The following is a 26549-nucleotide window of genomic DNA, read 5'->3' on the forward strand; positions in this document are numbered from 1 at the left end:
AATAAGCGGAATTTCTGTCAATTCGTTACAATATTTTCAAAACTGGCTGTACCATCATATGTGACCCGGCCTATGAAAAGGTGGCTTATGACTCAAAAAATAAATTCCGAGAAACAGCTGTTAAAGATAAACAATGTATTTCTTCAGTTTCTTAGTAGTTTTCTTTTTTTTCGTTAGTCATAAGCCACCTTTTCCTAGGCCGGGTCACATATATATTATTTCTAATTGCTGTTTTTATGTACGGATCCCTTTTTCGCTCTTATTTGGAATCCAAATCTATAAATAAAGTTTTGGTTATAAAGATGGAGATTCGGGCTATTAGAGAGCTTAGGAGCTTTTGTATTATGGCACTATTGTGAATATTTGTACTGCATTACAGACAGTTGCTATTGTACGCTAGATGGCAGCGCAAGCTCTAAGTTAGTAGAACAGCTCATTTCTGTTGATATTTGATAATGCACTTTTATATTGGTTACGAAAGATACACACGGGTCAGGCTCGTATGTGTTAATGGGAAGCTAAGATATTGTTACGAATATTAGCAAAACTAAGGAGTGCTGCCGTCTCTAAACCGATGCTAAGCAGTGACGTGAATGCACATCAATAATTCAATCATTATGTATCTACGTAAACGAAACAATAAATACGTCTACATATATGTACCATGTACGTATACGAGCAGCGGAGAGTCAATGCACTAACACATGCATATATCTGAGATACTCCTATAAGTATGCAATGAGAAAAACTATAAAATTGTGCAATTGTAGTTACAGCTGAGAAGTTTGAGAGCTACTGGACTAGTAGATTCTGGAAGCGTCTAGAAGATGCGAACGAGGAAACCAAAGAGTATAAAATGCGACAGATGTAGAGGCGCTGTAATTCAGTTTGATTTGAGCTGTCAAGCAGTTACGACTAAGACGATATCTAGCGAGCAATAGCAGTATTATTTTGAAAGTCAGTTTGGTTATTAAGCTATTCGTTGCACAGTTTGAGTGTTATTGTGAAGTATTTCAATAAAGGCCATTTTTCTATTATTCCATATTGGAGTTATTTATTCAACAGTTTAGCGATACGAACCTAGCAAAAGGGCAAATAAGAGGATTTGCAGCAAATTCGTTACAATATTATTTGTATCTTAAAGCAACTTTTATATATTTAACAATGGAAAAAAGAAGCTCATTTTAGCTCAGTGAACACCAAAATTTAAGCTGTAACTGTGTTTGTAAGAGTATTACCATCGTAGGACTGTTAGTTAAGTCTTTGATTAACGATCAATGTATCAAGACATATACGCGCATATTTATTAACACTCAACAAAAAAAAAAACTTTCTCTAATGCTGCTACTATGCTCGCTCAGCGACACTTAAAGAAAGCGAATAATAATGTGTTTGAAATGAGCGCAAACAATCATTTCACTAGTTTACCTCTGTTTTAGCTTGTGACGATTGGCACTAGTTGCATTTGGAGCACAGAACGTGTGAATAAGTTTCAACTGTGTGCTTAATACTAATTTTATCTTAATAAAATAGACGGTTCAATATATCTGCCTGGGTGGAGGCCATACGATTAGCGGTCAAAAGGACCATTGACGTTATGACCACTTTAAATGGAGATAAGATCAATCGGCCTTATAACAATTTCAAATAGTAATTAGGTTAGGTTAGGTCATTAGATCAATCGCATGGTTTTTTATTCCAAATTGTCCCATAACTTTTAATTGAAGTAGTTCTTCTCGTCTAAGGTTTTTTCGCAGAAATGGGACCAAAATATAGAAAATATAGTGCCGCATTCGAAAATTTTAAATAAAAAAAAATTGTTCTTTATTAGATATAGCGGAAACATTAAAAAGTAACTGTAGTTCAACAGTTGTAAGCATTTTAATAATTGACCTTATGGACACTTGGGAAAAAGGCGTTGACTTTATGACAATTTTAGAAAGACAGGATGGTCGTAATATTAATATAGGTGAAATTGTAACCATTTGAAATTTGTCGTTACGCCCATTTGATATTGTCATAACTTCAGTAGTCACTTGAAATGGTCACAAGGTCAATTGAACTTATGGCCGTTGACCTTATGTCGCCTCTCCATCTGCTTCACGTTTTTCATGCAATCATTTAATCTCAGTTTTTTATCTGCGGTGTCTTTTTTGGCGGAAATATGTCGCTTCTATTATATGCAGTAGCGAACAGAAAAATAGCAATAGCATTTTTTTTTAATTTCGTCAACTAAATTCTCATTTTTATTCTTATGAATTTTGCATGCAGTTTTGTAGGCCATTAAATTTTAGTCCGACAAGGTACAAATTATAGGTCTCTCAAAATTCGCATTAATGTTTGACATTTTTTTTTTGCCGAAGGAGTAAATCTAAAATACTCTACGGAAAAAACATGTTAAAATTAATTGGGCCACAAAGCTGCATACCCAAAAGAGCTCGCATAGTTACAGTTACAAAATTTGAAGAAGTTTTTTCTTAAAATAACGAAAATAATAGAAGAATTTAATTAACCGAATTTGATAAAAATTGTTACTGCAGCTTTTCTTTTCGCTGCTGTATATGTATAGCCGTATTTGTTTTTCAAATGTTCTATGATATATTAAAAAATCGCCATATTTCGGAACAAGTTAAAGGGCTGGCCCACAAACCTGAAAAAAAATCTGGCAACCCTAATACTGATAGACAAAAAATAAAAAAATATTATCTTAGAGTCGACTTCATTTTCATTATTTCATTTCACCTAATGCTTTTTATAAATTTTGATGCCAAAAATATAAATCTCTGCGAGTCCAACTTATTGACTTAAGAAACATTTCTTCAAAAGTTAAATTCAAAGATGAAACAGATTTTTATACTCAGTTGAGCAGAGCTCACAGAGTATATTAACTTTGATTGGATAACGGTTGGTTGTACAGGTATAAAGGAATCGAGATAGATATAGACTTCCATATATCAAAATCATCAATATCGAAAAAAAATTTGATTGAGCCATGTCCGTCCGTCCGTTAACACGATAACTTGAGTAAATTTTGAGGTATCTTGATGAAATTTGGTATGTAGATTCTTGGGCACTCTTCTCAGATCGCTATTTAAAATGAACGATATCCGACTTTAACCACTCCCACTAAAGTGCGATAATGCATTACCAAAGACGGATAAAGCGATGAAACTTGGTAGGTGAGTTGAACTTATGAGACAGAATAGAAAATTAGTAAAATTTTGGACAATGGGCGTGGCACCGCCCACTTTTAAAAGAAAGTAATTTAGAAGTTTTGCAAGCTGTAATTTGGCAGTCGTTGAATATATCATGATGAAATTTGGCAGGAACGTTACTCCTATTACTATATATATGCCTAATAAAAATTAGCAAAATCGGAGAACGACCACGCCCACTTAAAAAAAATTTTTTTAAGTCAAATTTTAAAAAAAAAGTTAATATCTTTACAGTATATAAGTAGATTATGTCAACATCCAACTCCAGTAATTATATGGTGCAACAAAATACAAAAATAAAAGAAAATTTCAAAATGGGGGTGGCTCCGCCCTTTTTCATTTAATTTGACTAGGATACTTTTAATGCCATAAGTCGAACAAAAATTTACCAATCCTTGTGAAATTTGGTAGGGGCTTAGACTCTAGGACGATGCCTGTTTTCTGTGAAAAAGGGCGAAATCGGTTGAAGCCACGCCCAGTTTTTATACACAGTCGACCGTCTGTCCTTCCGCTCGTCCGTTAACAGGATAACTTGAGCAAAAATCGATATATCTTTACTAAACTTAGTTCACGTACTTATCTGAACTCACTTTGTATTGGTATAAAAAATGGCCGAAATCCGACTATGACCACGCCCGCTTTTTTCGATATCGAAAACTACGAAAAATGAAAAAATGCCATAATTCTATACCAAATACGAAAAAAGGGATGAAACATGGCAATTGGATTGGTTTATTGACGCAAAATATAACTTAAGAAAAAAACTTTGTAAAATGGGTGTGGCACCTACCATATTAAGTAGAATGAAATGAAAAAGTTCTGCAGGGCGAAATTGAAAGCCCTTGGAATCTTGGCAGGAATACTGTTCGTGGTATTACATATATAAATAAATTAGCGGTACCCGACAGATGATTTTCTGGGTCACCCTGATCCTCATTTTGGTCGATATCACGAAAACGCTTTCACATATACAACTACCCCCACTCCCTTTTAAGACCCTCATTAACCTTTAATTTGATACCCATATCGTACATACAAACACATTATACAGTCACCCCTGGTCCACCTTTATGGCGATATCTCCAAAAGGCGTCCACCTATAGAACTAAGGCCCACTTCCTTTTAAAATACTCATTATCACCTTTCGTTTGATACCCATATCGTACAAACAAATTCTAGAGTCACCCCTGGTCCACCTTTATGGCGATATTTCGAAAAGGCTTCCACCTTTAGAACTAAGGCCCACTCCCTTTTAAAATACACATTAACACCTTTCATTTGATACCCATATCTTACAAACAAATTCTAGAGTCACCCCTGGCCCACCTTTATGGCGGTATTTCGAAAAGGCGTCCACCTATAGAACTAAGGCCCACTCACTTTTAAAATACTCATTATCACCTTTCGTTTGATACCCATATTGTACAAACAAATTCTAGAGTCACCCCTGGTCCACCTTTATAACGATATCCCGAAAAGGCGTCCACCTATAGAACTGAGGCCCACTCCCTTTTAAAATACTCATTATCACCTTTCGTTTGATACCCATATTGTACAAACAAATTCTAGAGTCACCCCTGGTCCACCTTTATAACGATATCCCGAAAAGGCGTCCACCTATAGAACTGAGGCCCACTCCCTTTTAAAATACTCATTAACACCTTTCATTTGATACAAATATCGTACAAACAAATTCTAGAGTCACCCCTGGTCCACCTTTATGGCGATATTTCGAAAAGGCGTCCACCTATAGAACTAAGGTCCACTCCCTTTTAAAATACTCATTATCACCTTTCGTTTGATACCCATATTGTACAAACAAATTCTAGAGTCACCCCTGGTCCACCTTTATAACGATATCCCGAAAAGGCGTCCACCTATAGAACTGAGGCCCACTCCCTTTTAAAATACTTATTATCACCTTTCGTTTGATACCCATATTGTACAAACAAATTCTAGAGTCACCCCTGGTCCACCTTTATAACGATATCCCGAAAAGGCGTCCACCTATAGAACTGAGGCCCACTCCCTTTTAAAATACTTATTATCACCTTTCGTTTGATACCCATAATGTACAAACAAATTCTAGAGTCACCCCTGGTCCACCTTTATAACGATATCCCGAAAAGGCGTCCACCTATAGAACTGAGGCCCACTCCCTTTTAAAATACTCATTATCACCTTTCGTTTGATACCCATATTGTACAAACAAATTCTAGAGTCACCCCTGGTCCACCTTTATAACGATATCCCGAAAAGGCGTCCACCTATAGAACTGAGGCCCACTCCCTTTTAAAATACTCATTATCACCTTTCGTTTGATACCCATATTGTACAAACAAATTCTAGAGTCACCCCTGGTCCACCTTTATAACGATATCCCGAAAAGGCGTCCACCTATAGAACTGAGGCCCACTCCCTTTTAAAATACTCATTAACACCTTTCATTTGATACAAATATCGTACAAACAAATTCTAGAGTCACCCCTGGTCCACCTTTATGGCGATATTTCGAAAAGGCGTCCACCTATAGAACTAAGGTCCACTCCCTTTTAAAATACTCATTATCACCTTTCGTTTGATACCCATATTGTACAAACAAATTCTAGAGTCACCCCTGGTCCACCTTTATAACGATATCCCGAAAAGGCGTCCACCTATAGAACTGAGGCCCACTCCCTTTTAAAATACTCATTATCACCTTTCGTTTGATACCCATATCGTACAAACAAATTCTAGTGTCAGCCCTGGTCCACCTTTATGGCGATATTCCTAAATGATGTCCACCTATAGAACTATAGCCCACTCCCTCTTAAAATACTCTTTAATACCTTCCATTTGATACACATGTCATACAAACACGTTCCAGGGTTACCCTAGGTTCATTTTCCTTCATGGTGATTTCCCCTTATTTTGTCTCCATAGCTCTCAGCTGAGTATGTAATGTTCGGTTACACCCGAACTTAGCCTTCCTTACTTGTTTAATTTGCAGTTTACTTGACAAATCTTAAATTTCCCAAACAAAAAATTCTATTTTCTCTGATTTAATTTGTTACACTTTACTGCCTTTTTCCTATATATATGTATGACGACATAAACGCAGATAAAAATTCGTTATAATAATAAAAATAACATATGGATATATGTATTATATTTCATTGCTATTGAAATAACAACAATTTCATTAGAATTGCAACGCAATCCATTATTTGTATAACATTTAGCTGTAAATATTATTGTAAAAAGAAACCATAAGCAAGGCGCTAAACTATTATTCTAATCAAGAGCGCGAAGAAAATGTGAAAAAAGTAATCGTTTTTATATACATAGTTACATATGTTGTGTATCTTAAAGAGTGTCAATAGCATTTCTTGTTATATGCTTACAAAATTAAAATTTTGTTTTTTACTTTAAGCGCTCTTTTAAATAGCACTTTGCGATATATTTTTAATTTCAGTGTCAGCATTCTCAAAAGCTTGCTTTTGCCGAAGAATAAAAATATGTAAGATATGCCTATTTATATGCAGCTATGCACATTAGGGTGTACCTTATGACGAGTCATAGAACATATGTATGTATGTACATAAAAAGATTTTTGTAAAGGCAGAAAAGAGAAAATCTTAAATGACGAATCCTTTTCCTATAGAAAATTTCATGCGTTCAAGGATTGAATAAAAATTTATAACTATTTCTGGAAGCTTAGAAATTTATTTCTAAAAGTTTTCGGATCACCCTTTATAAGTAAATATATATATATATAAATTTTGCATCGTCAGTAGCGTTTTTGTCATTTAACCATCATGTATTTAAAAAGTGTAGGAGCGAAGGTATGAAGATGGCAGTTCAGCCAAGTTAGGGCATATGAAATCTAAGCACAATGCACTTTGAAAACAGAAGCACATGTTCTGAGCGTGTGAATGTCAGTATTGAGTAAACATGAATGTGACATGACTTGGTTGCATTTTTTTTATGCCAAGCTCAGTATGGATAAAACATAGGTAAGTATAAAAGATTGTGACGAAAACGTGATAGATGTTTACCGTAAAGTATAATAATAATGGTGTGGCTGTTGACTCATAGCGTGTTGCCTACAAATATTCACGTTTCGGTATATCGACTGCTGAGTGATATATCACCCTATGTCGGATGCCACTTCGAAAAGGCCTTATTAAAAGATTTTCCAAAACCACGCCATCTAAGCAAATTGTATTAGAAAAGGGATCTATTTCACGTTAAAATGTATTCAACCTCTGCTCAGATCTGTTGAACGTCACATTGTATTGAACTTATGCCCAGATAGAAGTTTTTGAAACAAATTCGGAGATGGGACGTTTTTGAAAGGGCAGCCAGTATAGGTTGCTATTCTACTCAGCAGCCGATATATGTATGTATTATATTCTTACAGGAAGTTTGTATGGATTGTGTCTTATTGAAATTACATGTTGTTTAGGATTTGGTTTTGTTGTGATTTTTAAAAAGTCCGGTGAACATAAAACTTGCTGGCTCAGAGGTAGGGCGGTGGAAGAGGTATCATATTCTGAAAAACTACGATACTGAACAATTGAGTTGCTTTACATTGAGATGTCGTGCATAAGAACTTCCCACACTTATACTGGGTGACCATATCGTTCTGTTAATGCCCTTGGTGACTGCCGGATTGTGCGACATTCGTTCAATCGCATACTTCCTAAATAGTCTCCCGTTAACCACTTGATTTCCCATACAAAACTAATGGTCTGTCTTTACTTACCTAATTGGCGCTTAACCGTTTAAACGGTTATGGCCGTCCAACAAAGCGCGCCAGTCGCTCCTTCTCTCTGCCAACCGGCGACAATTGGTTTTCCACCTGGTCCATCCAGCGGAGTGGGGGCCGCCCTCTACCTCATTTACCTAGGAATGGCCAGAGCGATTCTTTTGCATGCGGTTCAAGGGCTTCCAAGTATCCTCTGGGTTACCAATAAACATCCGTTTAGTGGTGAGCTAATGTGAGAAGGCGACAAGGCCATTCTGACATAATCGGTTTAAGGGGTAGGCGGGGGATCTTTCATCAGCAGCGTCTGTCCACCACGAGGTGAAGCTGCAAGCGGGCGTCTATCTTGGGTCAAGCGGATCGCTATATAAACATGCAAGTAATGGTCGGTCAGACTAACAAAAAGAACGTGTGTAATGGTGCGATAGTTCAGTGACCTGTGATTAGGTCCGCAAGCACTGTTAATGCGGATTTGTTGCTTAGTTTAAGAATGGAACTCGCTTTCGGTTGGTCCACAGTAAGTTCTGTGTTCTAAGAGTGTATTCCTCGATTTCCCTCAGGATATAACCCAATAATGGTCGCAACACGTTTATATAAGTTTTGGAAAATTTTCCTGTCAATCTCATTATTCATTCCCTTCGAAATTCCTGTTCGGGATCCCAACAAATGCAGACATGAGATGTCCTTTGTATTAAATTGCATTCGGATATCTTTCAGACAGCCTGGCTATCAACGAGGAATGTAACATTGATCTCGCAGATGCTGCTTCAAGTTAAGTCGTAGGTGTTGAACATAATGACCGTACACTCTAAGTTGAGAATTCATCCCTCGAAGATTGTTTTATGTATGTATAGTCCGAGTCAGCCGTTAGGTCTCTTTTTTTAATGTTTAATCCTGTCCTTTGCAAGAACAAAGAGCGGTTTAATGAGCTTGGTAACTGTAGGAACAAGTCGTCAGCGTATGCGGTTACTCTCATAAATTTTGCTTTGAAGATTTCAGTGATTTTTCAAACTACCAGTATTCATAGAAGAAGCGACGGCACGCCTGAAGTTGCGTTGACGACCCTACTTCTGAGCTATAGAGCCTTGTATTCCTTGTCGTACAAGTCTCCTTCTAATGGTCTCCATTTCGACGTTATAGACAGCACGCTTAATGTCGAAGAAGTCTCATGGCGAGTACTTTTTGCTGTTCAGAGCTTTCTTGCTGAGGCTAACCACCTCGCGATGAACGCTGGCTTTTCGCTATGCTCTATTCGTCAAACTGATTCCAGCTTGGGACGGAGTTTTCAGTCTTTCTGTGGTCCGACGGATAGCCTTTTTTCGGCCTACAATTGAGCTGTACTTTTAATCTACACATAAGATTGCGCTACCATGAAATTTGTGGAGTTGAGAATCTCTAGACGACTGGATTTCCGCTTGAATCATTTTTGGGAAATGTTTCACGAAAACACTTCTCTAAGCTAAAATTATGATAAATTCAAGTGCTTCTACTTCATTGCTTTCCACTCATGTTTTAATTTCAATAACTACCAGAGTACATAGAATTAATGCAAGGAAGTAAGTCGGTGCATACTGGTACATAGCTGGTTGCATACTCTACTGCAGTGATTGTTGAATGCACAAAACTTCTGTGAAGTCAGAGTTAACGTGATAGCAGACGAGATGCCGACAATGGCATTGCTGGCTCTTAAATGATAAACTAGTATTTCCAGTTTCAGTAAATTATTTTCATTTTCAATGAATAATATGCGATATGTACATACATACATACATATATGTAATATACACTACACTCCCTTCACAACCCCACTACTACCCAACGACTAGTTAATGGAAATGTGCATTAAACAAAGAATATGCGGGCAGATAGCCGATTGAAGCGAGCCGAATGTAGAATGGGTGGTTGGAGGGGTGAGAATTGATTTGTTTAAATGCTAGAATGCATCTACTATGTACTACATATGCATGTATCTACATTAGGGTAACAAATAAAAATATTTTTGACTTTGTAGGCTGCATCCTTCTTTTCCAATATTGCTCATCTCACCATTTGTTTTCCGGATGTAATAATATGGAGGCATATAGGATAGTGAACGCGTAGTGTGTGGCATAGGTATGCGATATGAGGGAATACAGAATATAAGAGTAAGTGTAGTCAGTGTATTGTAGCATAAAGTGGGATCGAGACAGCAAAGCAGGGCAAGGTAATTCAAGCCAAGGCAAGGAATTGAAAGGAGAAGAAAGAAAAAGAGAGGCAAGGAATTGAAAGGAAAGGTAATAAATGGAAAGGAAGGGGAAGGAAAGGAAAGCTGTTTTATCGAAGATGTACATATAGACGTGTTATTTATTTTTCTGTCGATAAGAAAGAATATTGACCTTTTATCGAGGAGGTTTTGTTATCGAAAAGTTGTTGCTTTTAGGAACTTAGGGCCTCATTCTCTATTACGAAACGAGAGTTCGCTTCGCCACAGAGACGAATAGATAGTGTATTTGCACTTCGTTATACGATGGCAAGATATCATTTGACAATTGCTTCCGCCTTCCTGTTTGACATAGAGCACGAAACGTAATGGCCGAACGAAAATGATAGAGAATGCCATTAATAGACGAAATCGTTTGAAGGCGATTGGTTCATCTGAGCTATCGTTCGCAATACAGAATGAAGCCCTTGTATACTTCAGTATTATCGAAAAGTTATCGATTTTCTATCTAAAACTTATCGATTTACGGCATGTTATCGATATGTTATCGAAAAATTCTAGATTTGTTTTAAAAAGACCGATTTATTATCGAAAAGTTAGTGATTTTGTTACAAATTTGTTATCGGGGTGTTTCCGATTGATTATCGAAAATTTGAAGATTTTTTAAATATTTATCAATTTACTATCGATAAAATATTAATTTCTCATCGAAAAGTTATCAATTTACGGGCGGATCTGTAGGATATCCAACCAATTAGAAATTGTTATTACGATACTATTTTATAACAAAGGCGATTCTTAATTTATTTTGTTTTGTTTCTTAAAAGTTTATACTTTTGGAGTTAAGTTTTATCGAAGAGTTATCAATTTTATATCTAAAATTTATCGACTTACTATCGAAAACTAATTGATTTACTATCGTAATGTTACCAATTTGTTATCGGCATGTTGTAGATATGTTATAGAAAAATGTTTGAATTCTTTTTTAAAGTTATCGACTTTTTATCGAAAAGTTATTGATTTTGTTGCAAATTTGTTACCCACGTGTTGTCGAGTTGTTGTCGAAAACGACGAGATATCGATTTTTTATCAAAAATTAATCGATAACTTATCGAAAAGTTGTCCATTTGTTTTTAAATAGTTATAAATTTCCTATCAATTTCTAATCGAAAAGTTATCGATTTGCAGATGCGGATCTATAGGATATACATACCCCGAATTAAAAATTGTTATTTTGATTTCTTACTGTAACAAAGGCGATTCATGATGCATTTTGTTTTGCTTCTAAAAAATTTATATTTTTGGAATTCCCTAATGTACAGTAGACTGGGTCGAAAAAAAGTTGCCAATGCCCGCCCCTAAATTTGAAGATTATGTTGAGATGGTTTCGGAAAATTTTTTTTTTTAATTTTTTTTTATCCTTCGAAATACAGCCGAAAATGTTTTTTCGTTATTACTTGGTTATTTGTCGTCCGATTTTTAAAATTGATATGTCATTATTTTGGCCTTGAGAAGATTCACATTTCCGTTTAATGTCCTTTTAATCTATGAAGTTCTTTTCACGTGATTAGGTCAGCTAACAAAATTTTACCTCCCCCGCCCCCTAATGTATGTTTTTTTCCTTACCAAACGAAAGTACTTAAAAATTCAAGAAAATGTTGCTTTGAAACCATATTACTGAAATAATAAACAAAGAAGTTATAGCACTTTCAATATTTATTGCAACTGTTATTTTACCTGATTCTTATTATACTTAGACCTGAAACTCATATTTTTGGAGGAAAAATTGCAGGGTTTGCATTGAAAATTTACCAAAGATATGCCAAATATCATGAATAGGGGAAGTAAATAAGTGAGTCAAACCTGTTGTTTCGTATTTTTAATAATAACGATATGCGACAAAATCAACTGTTTTTCTGGGTATTGAACAAAACCCACTCTTTTGTAGAGATTGAGGCTTAAGTAAACAAATTACTATCTCCGGTTTTCGAACTTAGCCTCCAAAAAATAGATATCGGCTTACGAAGTTCGAAATTCTACATTTCGAAATTTTATTTTTTGGTTAACGCGTTCAGCAAATTGAAAACGTAAAGGTGAAAATTCAGAAGTCAGAGTCTGACTTTTCACCTCGTATAACAGCTGCTATACTAAATTTCTCAAAAAACGAATTCAGCCCTCAAATAAGGGAAAAGAGCGAACCACGCCCACATGTTTACTCTTTCAATTTGCTGAACGCGTTAACAAAAAAATAAAATTTCGAAATGTAGAATTTCGAACTTTGAACTTCGTAAGCCGATATCTATTTTTTGGAGGCTAAGTTCGAAAAACGGAGATAGTACTTTGTTTACTTGAGCCACAATCTCTACAAAAAAGTGGGTTTTTCCAATACCCAGAAAAAAAGTTGATTTTGTCGCATAGCGTTATTATTATAAATACGAAACAACAGGTTTGACTCACTTATTTACTTTGACTTCCCCTATTCATGATATTTGGCATATCTTTATTAACTTTTCAATGCAAACCCTGCAATTTTTCCTCCAAAAATATCATGAGTTTCAGGTCTAAGTATAATAAGAATCAGGTAAAATAACAGTTGCAATAAATATTGAAAGTGCTATAACTTCTTTGTTTATTATTTCAGTAATATGGTTTCAAAGCAACATTTTCATGAATTTTTAAGTACTTTCGTTTGGTAAGGAAAAACCCCTACATTAGAGGGGGTTAAATTTTGTTAGCTGGCCTAATCATGTGAAAACGACTTCATAGCTTAAAAGGAAATTAAACGGAAATTTGAAGCTTCTCAAGGCCAAAATAATGACCTATCAGTTTTAAAAATCGGATGTCAAATAACCAAGTTACAACGAAAAAACGGTTTCGGCTGTATTTCGAAGGATCAAAAAAAAAATAAAAAAAAAATTTTTCGAAACCCTCTCAACATAATCTTCAAATTTAGGGGCGGACATTGGCAACTTTTTTTTTGTATGGGGACCAACCCAGTCTAATGTACAGTATATGATATCCGTGCTGTATATTTAAAGGTGTATTTGTGTACATTTATGTACGTACCAACTAGTACTGCTCACAGAATCTTTTCTTCTCAAGTCGTAATGATTCAAGCAATTTGATGCAAAACAAACGGAAAATACATATAAAACATTTCAGATTTATGAATATTAATCCAAATAATTAAAAGGACTATTGCTCAAAAATCTATGGTATTTTTTGGGTATTCAAATTTTTGATTTTTGGACGCTGAATTTCGTTTGTTTATGATAAGCATGGCTGATGATATCGGCATGATATATTAACCAGTTAAATGAGTGAAATATTTTATCTTCTTGAATGCATTTGAAAGGTTAAAACGAGGTACTACTTATCTCAAAGTTTATCGTTTGTATCTCTTTTTCGTATCTCTTTCACACGCCATTTGGCCACAAGATTTTTTTTTTGTCTGAATAGCGTATTTTACATGTACTAAATACTTATTACTATTATTTACTATTCTAACAACAAAAGATGAACTTAGTAATTATTTTTGTCTCGCCCATATATGTAATACTTCTATATCACTACTACTGAACTGTGCAGCCTGTCAAACATTACAGTACAGATATACAACGAGAAAAGGAGACAAAATCTCAAGGCTGTCGTTAAATTTTTGTAAAAAAGGGGCTTAAATTCATTTCATTCAATTTCAACAAGCCGCCTTGCTTCTATCAATATTAATGTACAATATTTCGTTATCCAAATGAAAAAGTAAGCTTTTGTTTTCCATTAGTATTATAAAATTTTTATTGTTTTAAGAACTCCGCAGAATATCATTACCGATTTGTGCTGATTGCACAGATATACGTATGTAAATGAGCCCTTAGTGACCAAAAAGCGACAAAAAAGCAAATAATTCCAACTGTCAACTACGAATGTATGTATAAGTATATTTTTATACATGTATATTTGAATTTTTTTCATTTCAAAAATATGAATTCTTCGCCTTGTTTTTTTTTTTACTATTTATGTAAATAATGTACTTTAATGGCTGCAGCCCATATTTAAATAATAAATATATTAAGCCTTGTATTGTATTTGTTGGTCTTTTCATTGTTTAACCGACTAAATTGAGATTTTATAACAATTAGTATGCAGAAGTTGGGTAAAGGGGATAGTGACCCGTTTACCCCTTTAATACTTTTTTTACATACGCTACTACAATTCACTAACACTAACGAAGCCCGCGTATGCGCAGAACATACATTTGCACAGTTTCAGCAAATAATGATTGACAGAAAATTTGCACATTTGGAAGATAGGAAGGTATTGATATAGAAGTATTATATCCCAGCAAACACAGTTTCTAACGTTAGAGAAATATTGTAATTTTACATTAGAATTCTAATTAAGTTCTCTAATGCATTTCGAATCGAAAACTAGGTTAGAATTCGACTGTAAAACGATTCGAATAACACTAGAAATGCTGAGCTCAATATTTAAGTACGGTTTTAATTTATTATAATAGAAAAAGCCTTTGAAAAATTTTCCTTCTTAATACATAAGTTTATAACCAAATAAAAGTATTTGATATAATGAAACAATGAAAATTTCGCTGATTTTAAATAATTGACTTAATTGCGCATCACTTCAAAATTCTCATTAGAAACCCATTAGAAATTGACGTTAGAATTCGATTAGAATTCTAACCATTTCCTCGATATCGATAACGAAGTCCCCTTTTTGTCGAGAATGCTATAATTCGCGACAGTTTCGCAAATCGTCCTCTAACCTTCTACCTTAGAGAAATACATTAGAATTCGATTCGTCTTCTAATCGTTTTCTAACCTAAATGTTTGTTGGGATATATGGTCTCGCCGCATGTGTTTTCATCATTAAGATAAAACTCCACGACAGCTAGACGATTTCCACATTCAAAAATATTTATTTAATATAATATCTTTTGGTGCATCAACAATAACATTAGTATTTCAGAATTTTACTATCATTGTTACGCTCGAAAAATGCCGATAAGATAAGGAATATGCATATATGCCTTAAACATACATGGGCAAGTGCTTAAATATTTACCTAATACAAAATAAACGCAAAAAGATAAGTAGCATGTAGATTTCAAAATTGAAGTTATCGAATGTAATTTTTTGAACACGTGTCTACGACGAAACAAGCACAAGAAAATCTATTTCCGCGAAAGCAATTTTTAATTTCCTTATTCTACCTCTTTTTGTGTTCTTTTTCTTAAAAAAAAAAAAACAAACTTAGTTGTAATATCCAATGAAACTATGAAAACTAATTACAAACAAATTTTCGAAAAATTTCGAACATTCGAGAAACTTTCAAAAATCTTCCATTTTCGCAGAATTTTTCATTATCTAATGAAAACAAAGTAAATTGATTTCAGGAACTCTTTCGAAAAATTTCGAACATTTGAAAAGTTTTCGAATATTTTAATATGTACACTCAAATTTTTCAGCTGACTTTGATCATACAGTTTCTAGAGTCTTTTGCAATTCACGTTGACCTTAGAAGTATCGAAGGTTCTTTTAGATTTTCTTCTACATATCGACTGCTGAGTAGAATATCACCCTATCTCGGCTGCCGTTTCAAAAAGCGTTTGAATGACGACCTTTTTCAGAATTTGTTTCAAAAACGCCATATCTCATAACACGGTTGAAGAGAATCTTATCCCAGAGTTTGTTTCAAAAACGCCTTATCTGAGGTAAAATTCAATAAATTTTTGACATTGGCTGGGTGTTTATGAACAAAATAGAGCGTTCTTCAACCAAATTCTGAAATACGGCGCTTTTGAAACAAATTCTGAAAAAGTGCGCTATTCAAGCGTTTTCTCAGTTAGAGCGTTTTTGAATCGGCAGCCGAGATATGATGATATTCTACTCAGCAGTCGATATGTAAACATTTCTTGGAACTCATTAGTTGGTTTAGAGTTAGGCATACATTACGATGGACCAATATATATATACATATATATTTTTTAAGGGGGTATGGTGACGCTCATGAACTTAAACATTTTTAATAATAATACATATCAGCGAACACAAGAAATCAATATCTCAGTCGATGGCACTACACTACCGACTGTCCTACACCCCAAAATCTTGGGTGTGACGTTTGATCAGGATCTACATTTTGGTGCGCACGCAACCGCAATTGTTCCAAGAATTCAGAGCCGTAATAAAATCCTAAAATCCCTTGCTGGCAGTACCTGGGGAAAAGATAAAGAAACGCTCTTGACCACATACAAAGCAATTAGCCAGCCGATTACGTGCTACGCGTCACCCATATGGTCGCCAAGCCTAAAAACCACCCACTGGAAGAAACTACAGGCCTGCCAAAATACTGCTCTCAGAATCGCCACGGGCTGTCTTCTTATGTCCCCAGAACACCATCTGCATAATGAGGCGAGAATACTCCCCATCAGGGAGAGAAATGAGATGCTGACCAAACAGTTTCTGTTGAATACCCAGAAACCTGGGCATCCCAACAGACATCTGATTGACGAACCAGCACCGCCTAGGGGCCTAAGGAGTCATCTCCGTAAGCATTTTGAGGAAATACGGCACCTGAGAACCCAGCCGTATGAAGCGGAAAAACACAAGCAGGTCCTTGGTGAACTCCATAGACAGGCGTCGGACCTTTATGTCGGGAATTGCCCGGTGAATCCAGTACTTGAAGAAAAATATCCAGAACTCGCAGAAGAGGAACGCATACTCCCCAGGGAAACGCGTGTCACTCTTGCTCAACTTCGTTCTGGATACTGTAACAGGTTAAACTCTTACCTATCCAGAATCAACCCCGACATACAAAATGTATGCCCTGCTTGCAATGTGTCCCCACATGACACCAACCATCTCTTTAATTGTAATGTGGAACCAACGCCTCTAACACCCCTTTCCTTATGGTCCACCCCTGTTGAAACGGCAAGTTTCCTTGGACTCCCGTTAGAGGATATTGATGACAATTTGTGATCGGTCGCGGCTATTAGGTGGGGCGAGCATTGCTACAACAACAACAACAATATCTCAGTCTAAGTATATGTATGTATTTGCATCTAAAGGAAACCGCGCCCTCGCTATCAATTTGCGTTCTCCCCATAACATCTCTATAATCATAAATGCTCTATAATAAGGTCATTATTATGAGGTCTATCCAAAATTTGCGAGTACAACAACGCATTTCTAAATACGTACGAGTTTCAATGTCTCTATATGCAAGTTCTTATTCTCATTTTTCGACCGATCATTCCTACAGCCACCGAACCATACAAACGTGTATGCAACCAACCACTTGTATCTGATAAATACAGAGATTTAAAACATATAAAGAAAAAAATAATTGGCTGAAGAAATCAAAACAGAATAAGAAGGAATAAGAAAAAAATGCTGAAAATGGTTGTCAAATGGAAAAAATTGAATGGAATGGCGAAAGCGCTGTGTTAATTGAATGGCACAGCGATTAAATACATTCTTAGTACATAAAAACATACGAGGGCTGCCTTATAGTTTAAGAAAAAGGTAAATATAAGTAAAAATTTCAATAGATAGTTCTTTTACCGTATAAAGTTTCAGAGGAATAATTGTTTTTTTTTTTTTTTTTTGAGGTTTTCCTGAATATGAGTTTCAAAGTTATTTGTTTTCTCCGTTTCCTTTGTTTTCATTAGGGTTTTAATTCATTTTAAGTTACACGTAACTATTAGCAATTTAATTTTTTTAAATTTATCATTTGAGTCTGGAGGCGAATTGCAAGGCATTGGGTTTTGACTTAAAAGTGATGTTAACTCTAGATGTGACTTCTATATTCTGTAAATTTTGCCCACCGTAAGTCAGAACTCAACAGCGGAAATAGCTCAATAGAACATATTTGGCGTAATGCATACATATTGCGAATCAATCTTCTTCTTGCTTGCTAAAAAAACAAAAAAATGCAGTCTCAACAGTAGCACCAAGAAGAAGAAATTATGGCATTCCCTGTTGTTGTTGTTGTTGTAGCGATATGGAATTCCCTCAAATTGCACAATGCAGAAATTCAAATGCAGTCTGAGCTTTTTTGAACTACGTGTTCTGGCAATTCAAACCCATTGCCAAAATTCCATAAGTTTTCCATTGAATCTTAAAACAAAAAGAGAAATAATAAGTCCCCAAAAAAAAAGGTACTAAATGTTGGCACAGTGAAAAAGTTACGTTTGTCATTAAAAATAAGTAAATAATTTTAAGACGCGATATACCTGCGAAAAGGACGTGATATACCTGCGAAAAGGACGCGATATACCTGCGCTGAGCTTCTCTTCCAATTTGCGTTTTTTTTACTTTTTAATTTTTTTGTTTACAAATTGGCGGGACCGGATCTACGAATCTAGTTCCGACTCTGAACAGTATTTGCAGGCAGATGCTTTTCCCTGAGAAGATTTCGATGGCAGAAATACACTCGGAGTGTTTGCAAAACCACTGCTTAGGTGCGACCCCGCCAATAAAAATATGTTTTTAATTGAAAAAACTGTTTTCAAAAGATTGTGACGTTGCTTTTATCGGGTTTTGAACCAGACCACGGCAGCCACCGTGTCAATAAGAATCCCAATAAACTCAATCTTACAGTCTTAAAGTCAAAATTTACAATTCGAGAAAAATTTCATAAGTAGGTATACCGGGACCACGTGCCAGAATCCATATATTCTCTATTCGGCTTCTTTGCGACCATATAAATGAGAAATTTTTAAATCGATTTCTTTTTCTTTGTTTCTTTGCAAAATAACTTTAATGATATTTCGAGTAACTGCTTAGGCGACTTGCAGAACGGAAAGTTATCTTTCTATGAGTCCCACGTATTAAAAGTATATTCTGAGGGTACTCCCTGCTACCCACTTCATACACGAAATCTTACAATCAACTTAATTGTTTCGAGTTGACGAACTCGGTAAATAGAAAATGTATACATAAATAAGAAAGTGACAACGTATTGCAAAATTTTGCAAGATCTCTAAAAAGCACAAAATGTATGTGCTACAAAAACCACACACTACAAAAATAAGTAAGTAATTTTACAAAAATAAAACAGCCGCACTCACCGTTAAGTTTCATAGACATGTATGGACCTGTGGCTGTACGATGCTTGTTGTATATTAGCGTTTTATAAGTTTATATTAATTAATTAGCATATTGTTCATTCAAATTCGATGACTTTCTTTAGCAAATGATATTCGTTTTGGCAATTCTTTACTTAAAATTTTTTTGGTAACGTTTTATTGTTTTATAGGAAACGTCGACTTTTTTCGATTCTTTCACTTTTTTACTTTCATATTTTTTTAATCAAATTTCGCATAATTTATATTACAGCATCTACGATTCCTCGATTAAGAAAACAAAATTTTAAGCAAATTCAGTTTCGATTTTATTCGCACTTATTTTTCACTTCCACATTGCATTTTTAATTTTTTGCCACAAATGTTAATTATGCACAATTAACCCATTAATCACTAGTCACTACGCAATTAAACTGTACAAAAATTCCAATTTCCACATCCTCTATTTTTTATCGGAACTTTTTCACTATTGTAGTACAAAGCTTTCCCAAAAGCAAAAAATCGAATTACTGTTGCTTTGCATTATGCTCACTAGTTGATATTAAATTAAATTTTTCTATCAAATTCTTGAGCAATGAAGCGCAGAGACCATTGAATAACATTTATTCAATCAACGAAAAAATAAAACTGAAAAAAAAATCAATTTTCCTCAATTCTGTTTTGTCCAATTTGTCAACGCTGTCATTGGACTGTCAAGTGATTGATTTTTGACATTTCTTTTTCGACAGGTGCTGCCATATTTCATTGGTTGCAATATCGAAAATTATGAGGGGTATTCAATGAGTTTATAAAAAAATAAAAACTTGAATCTGAGTTTTGAAATGTACATTTTTCTTTCATACAAATTATATGAAGAAAAAGTGTACATTTTAAAACTCACAGTTACTGAATAGGGCCCCAGATATACTATAGCCGTGTTTTTTTTTACACGCGTATACGTTTACGCTCAAACTTTAATGGACTGCTAATCGTCAAACTTTAAATACACCTCTGAAATTGCTGCGCATAAAATAGTACTGCTAATTTTTACTACGCATTATTCTCAGATGTAACTGAAATATGTGTCTATGTTTCACCTCAGCACTAATTCTATGTTTCACCCCTAAAAATGGTGTGTATCCACAATTCATCGCAACTGATTCAGTTATATGTTATACACAGACGTACAACAGAGTGTTGGGTCTCGGCTTTTCGGTACACCCTGTAATGTAGCTAGTTGTTTAACCACTGCCGCTAGATGGGTCACCTAAGCATTATCTAAGCGAGGATAAGCGTTTTTTACGCGCAAACGTAAACGTATACGCGTGTAAAAAAACACGGCTTATATATATCTATACATATACTATATATTGCGACCGCCGCGGTGTGGTGGTAGTGTGCTCCGCCTACCACACTGAAGATGCTGGGTTCACGCCCCAAGCAAAGTAGCATCAAAAATTTAAGACCAGTTTACACATGACCTAATCTACAGAAAAATCATAAAACCGAATTCCCACCTTCAAGGCCTATGCCTCCGAATTTAATCAAAAGTACAAAGCCGCAACAAAATCATCAAGTGCCTTGACGACATCAGCTACGGAAAGTTTAGAGGAACGCAAAAGAGACAACATAACACATACATATATCACCAGTCTTCTTTTCAATTGTAATGTGGAATCTACCCTCTGACAGCAGCATCCCTGTGCACCAACACTGTTGGGACTACCAGTTTCCTTGGATTCCCGTTAGAGGACTTTAACGACAGGTTGTGAATCGTCGCAGCTATTGAATGGGGCAGAACACAAAACAATATCCGATAAAGCATAAAAGTCTAGAACAGGGGTCAACTGCTAACTTCCAAAAATGTCGAAAGAGGTGTCAAAAGATGCATATTGATCTCGACAACAATAATCCGAAGGCAGAAAAGAATAATTGCAACTCCCTGACAGGAGTTATGGTGGTATTCTTGCATTCCTAACAGGAATCAAAAATTCGTTGAAGGAACATGGCGTCTAGCCACATATGGAAAACAATATACAGTTATACAAAGAAAATTCTCGAAATAAAACAAATTGGGATAGTGAAAAAACATGTCGTCTAGCCACATTTATACATAAAATGTATTTAAGCCGAATAAATGAAAATTTAAAGTCTGGCGTGGTGCCATTAAAAATACCATACGTTACATACAAAATGCGAAATGGGATGAAAGAAAATTCTCGAAACTATCAAACAACCCTACAAGAAACGCTGATAGTTTTACTAATACACTCACACTTGTAATTGACAATGCTGAACCTGCAATGACGTAATCATTGATACTCAAATTTATGTATGTTCCTTTGCTAGCTCACGCCTGTCCGCATGTTCCCAACGACATCCTATAATCATGGAAAAGGACTCAAACTGGGAAAGCTTCGGACACCTGGTACAGAACAAAAGAACATACAGCAGATACCATTATGCATGTGAGACAGATACATAATTCTCAACGGAATTTTATGTATGCGAGAACAGTTTATCCGATTTAATCATGTTGTCACTACTGACTGTCATATGACAATCAAATGATTATCACGGTTGCTTTGTTATTTTTTAAATTCCGCAATTTTCAACCGACGAAAACCATATAAAAAATAAGTTTAAACAAGTAAGGAAGGTAAGTTCGGGTGTAACCGAACATTACATACTCAGTTGAGAGCTATGGTGACAACATAAGGGAAAATAACCATGTAGGAAAATGAACCGAGGGAAACCCTGGAATGTGTTTGTATGACATGTGTATCAAATGAAAGGCATTAAAGAGTATTTTATGAGGGAGTGGGCCATATTTCTATAGGTGGACGCCATTTAGGGATATAGCCATAAAGGTGGATCAGGGTTGACTCTAGAATGCGTTTGTACGATATGGGTATCAAATGAAAGGTGTTAATGAGTATTTTAAAAGGGAGTAATCCCTAGTTCCATAGGTGGAGGCCGTTTCGAGATATTGCCATAAAGGTGGACCAGGGGTGACCCTAGAATTTGTTTGTACAATATGGGCATCAAACGAAAGGTGTTAATGAGTATTCTAAAAGGGAGTGGGCCTTCGTTCTATAGGTGTACGTCTTTTCGAGATATCGCCATAAAGGGGGACCAGGGGTGACTTTAGAATATGTTTGTACGATATGGGTATCAAATGAAAGGTGTTAATAAGTATTTTAAAAGGGAGTGGGCCTTAGTTCTATAGGTGGACGCCGTTTCGAAATATCGCCATAAAGGTGGACCAGGGGTGACTCTAGAATGTGTTTGTACGATATGGGTATCAAATTAAAGGTGTTAATGAGTATTTTAAAAGGGAGTGGTGGTTGTTGTATAGGTGGTCGCATTTTCGAGATAACGCCATAAAGGTGGACCAGAGGTGACCCTAGAATTTGTTTGTGCAATATGGGTATCAAAAGAAAGGTGTTAATGAGCATTTTAAAAGGGATTAATCCTTAGTTCCATAGGTGGACGCCGTTTCGAGATATCGCCATAAAGGCGGGCCAGGGGTGACTCTAGAATTCTTTTGTGAATTATGGGTATCAAACGAAAGGAGTTAATGAGTATTTTAAAAGGGAGTGGGCCTTAGTTCTATAGGTGGACCCCTTTTCGCAATAAAGGTGGACCAGGGGTGACTCTAGACTTTGTTTGTACGATATGGGTATCAAATGAAAGGTGTTAATGAGTATTTTTAAAAGGGAGTGGGCCTTCGTTCTACAGGTGTTCGTCTTTTCGAGATATCGCCATAAAGGGGGACCAGGGGTGACTTAAGAATATGTTTGTACGATATGGGTATCAAATGAAAGGTGTTAATGAGTATTTTAAAAGGGCGTGGGGCTAAGTTCTATGGGTGGACGCCTTTTCGAGATATCGCCATAAAGGTGGACCAGGGGTGACTCTAGAATGAGTTTGTACGATATGGGTATCAAATTAAAGGTATTAATGAGAGTTTTAAAAGGGAGTGGTGGTAGTTGTATATGTGAAGGCGTTTTCCAGATATCGACCAAAATGTGGACCAGGGTGACCCAGAACATTATCTGTTGGATACCGCTAATTGATTTATATATGTAGTACCTACCAAGATTTTAAGGGTTTTTTATTTCGCCCTGCAGAACTTTTTCATTTTCTTCTACTTAATATGGTAGGTGTCACAACCATTTTATAAAGTTTTTTCTAAAGTTATATTTCGCGTCAATAAAACAATCCAATTACCTTACCATGTTTCATCCCTTTTTCGTATTTGGTATAGAATTATGGCATTTTTTTAATTTTTCGTAATTTTCGATATCGAAAAAGTGGGCGTGGTCATAGTCGGATTTCGTTCATTTTTCATACCAAGATAAAGTGAGTTCAAGTAAGCACGTGAACTAAGTTCATTAAAGATATGTCGATTTTTGCTCAAGTTATCGTGTTAACGGTCATGCGGAAGGACAGAAGGATGACTGTCTATAAAAACTGGGCGTGCCATCAACCAATTTCGCCCATTTTCACAGAAAACAGTTAACATCATAAAATCTATGCCCCTACCAAATTTCAAAAGGATTGGTTAATTTATGTTCGACTTATGGCGTTAAAAGTATCCTAGACAAATTAAATGAAAAAGGGCGGAGCCACGCCCATTTTGAAATTTTCTTTTATTTTTGTATTTTGTTGCACCATATCATTACTGGAGTTGAATGTTGACATAATTTACTTATATACTATAAAGATATTGAATTTTTTGCTAAAATTTTACTTTAAAAAACATTTTTTTTTAAAGTGGGCGTGGTCCTTCTCCGATTTTGCTAATTTTTACTAAGCGTACATATAGTAATAGCAGTAACGCTCCTGCCAAATTTCATCATGATATCTTCAACGACTGCCAAATTACAGCTTGCAAAATTTTAAATTACCTTCTTTTAAAAGTGGGCGGTGCCACGCCCATTGTCCAAAATTTTACTAATTTTCTATTCTGCGTCATAAGTTCAACTCATCTACCAAGTTTCGTCGCTTTATCTGCCTTTTGTAATGAATTATCGCACTTTTTCGGTTTTTCGAAATTTTCGATATCGAAAAAGTGGGCGTGGTTATAGTCCGATATCGTTCATTTTAAATAGCGATCTGAGATGAGTGCTCAGGAACCTACATACCAAATTTCATTAAGATACATCAAAACTTACTCAAGTTATCGTGTTAACGGACGGACGGACGGACGGACATGGCTCAATCAAATTTTTTTTCGATCCTGATAATTTTGATATATGGAAGTCTATATCTATCTCGATTCCTTCATATATGTACAACCAACCGTTATCCAATCAAACTTAATATACTCTGTGAGCTCTGCTCAACTGAGTATAAAAATGAAAAAGAGAGCATTTCAAAGCTCCATGCTAAAAGACAAAAACTCGAAAATAATATTAAAAAATACCAAAAGCTGTCGGAATGTATGGGGCGCACTCAAAAAATTGATACGCGAAAAATAATAGTGGTTAGTGGTGATTCATTTTTAAATGTGTTTCCGCATGAGGAAAGCGCTCTTCTGTTGTTTTGATATTTTCTGAATTTAAATTGAAGATTCTAAACTCGAATTCTTATAAAACTATTTATTTTAAACAAATAAGAAACACGTATGCTTTTATCACGTACAAAATTAAAAACGTAATGAAATAAAGTAAATAAAAAGCAAAAAGCATTGTTTAATTTTTGGCGGAATATAACAATGGTCATTTATGATAGTATAAGAGTCAAACCTGATATCTACAGTAAACTATCATTTATGACACTTTTTGATAGTAAGAGTGTCAGCACTGATCCAGGAAAAGGAATGAGAGTGAGCAGTACGGCTATATACTTAATCAGTAGGCCATGTTGTTGTATAAGAAGGAGACAAAAACTCACACGTATACAGTTGTTTACATCACATTTGCGCAAGTCCCCTTTAGTTTGTGATAGAAAGTTTGTATGAGGCGCTGATCGTTAGGTTCACATTCCCTACAAGAATACTGATTATCATATGACTATCATCTGATTATCAGCAATGTCAACCTAACGATCAGCGCCTCATACAAACTTTCTATCACAAACTTAAGGGGACTTGCGCAAATGTGATGTAAACAACTGTGTACGTGTGAGTTTTTGTCTCCTTCTTATACACCAACATGGCCTACTGATTAAGTATATAGCCGTACTGCTCACTCTCATTCCTTTTCCTGGATCAGTGCTGACACTCTTACTATCAAAAAGTGTCATAAATGATAGTTTACTGTAGATATCAGGTTTGACTGTTATACTATCATAAATGACCATTGTTAAATTCCGCCAAAAATGAAACAATGCTTTTTGCTTTTTATTTACTTTATTTCATTACGTTTTTAATTTTGTACGTGATAAAAGCATACGTGTTTGTTATTTGTTTAAAATAAATAGTTTTATAAGAATTCGAGATCAGAATGTTTAAATTCAGAAAATAACAAAACAACAGAAGAGCGCTTTCCTCATGCGGAAACACATTTAAAAATGAATCACCACTAACCACTATTATTTTTCGCGTATCAATTTTTTGAGTGCGCCCCATACATTCCGACAGCTTTTGGTATTTTTTAATATTATTTTTGATTTTTTTTCTTTTAGCATGGAGCTTTTAAATGCTCTCTTTTTCATTTTTTAAACTTATTTTTTATATGGTTTTCGTCGGTTGAAAATGGCGGAATTTAAAAAATAACAAAACAACCGTGATAATCATTTGATTGTCATATGAAAGTCAGTAGTGACAACATGATTAAATCGGATAAACTGTTCTCGCATACATAAAATTCCGTTGAGAATTATGTATCTGTCTCACATGCATAATGGTATCTGCTGTATGTTCTTTTGTTCTGTACCAGGTGTCCGAAGTTTGAGTCCTTTTTCATGATTATAGCCTTTCGTCGGGAACATGCGGACATGCGTGAGCGAACAAAGGAACATACATAAATTTGAGTATCAATGTTTACGTCATCGCAGGATCAGCATTGTCAATTACAAGTGTGAGTGAATTAGTAAAACTGTAAGCGTTTCTTGTAGGGTTGCTGACAATCAGATGATAGTCATATGATAGTCAGTATTCTTGTAGGGAAATGAATAAATGGCGTGGTGCCACTTAAAATACCAAGAATGCATTTTGAACATATCTTAAGTGAAATTAATGATGATATGGAAAATAACGGAATTAAATGCAAATGAATAACGGAATTGAATAAGTAATTTTAGACAACCTGGCAGTATAAGGGCTTTTTAAACACCTTGCCATACGACACTTGCGAA

The 26549-nt window shown here is 35.3% G+C and overlaps 1 protein-coding gene across 6 annotated transcripts in view; it reads right to left on the minus strand.

Annotated features, from left to right (window-relative positions):
* Positions 1-19881, minus strand: part of drpr (draper) — a 106554-nt gene extending 86673 nt beyond the window's left edge. For all 6 annotated transcript variants that reach the window (XM_067786651.1, XM_067786650.1, XM_067786649.1 and 3 more), the window contains exon 1: positions 19251-19881. The gene's annotated coding sequence lies outside the window, so the exon portion shown is untranslated. The remainder of the gene's footprint in view (positions 1-19250) is intronic.
* Positions 19882-26549: the final 6668 nt, after the last annotated feature.

The sequence above is a fragment of the Eurosta solidaginis genome, chromosome 5 (genome assembly GCF_040869045.1).
Source record: "Eurosta solidaginis isolate ZX-2024a chromosome 5, ASM4086904v1, whole genome shotgun sequence".
Classification (NCBI taxonomy): Eukaryota; Metazoa; Arthropoda; class Insecta; order Diptera; family Tephritidae; genus Eurosta; species Eurosta solidaginis.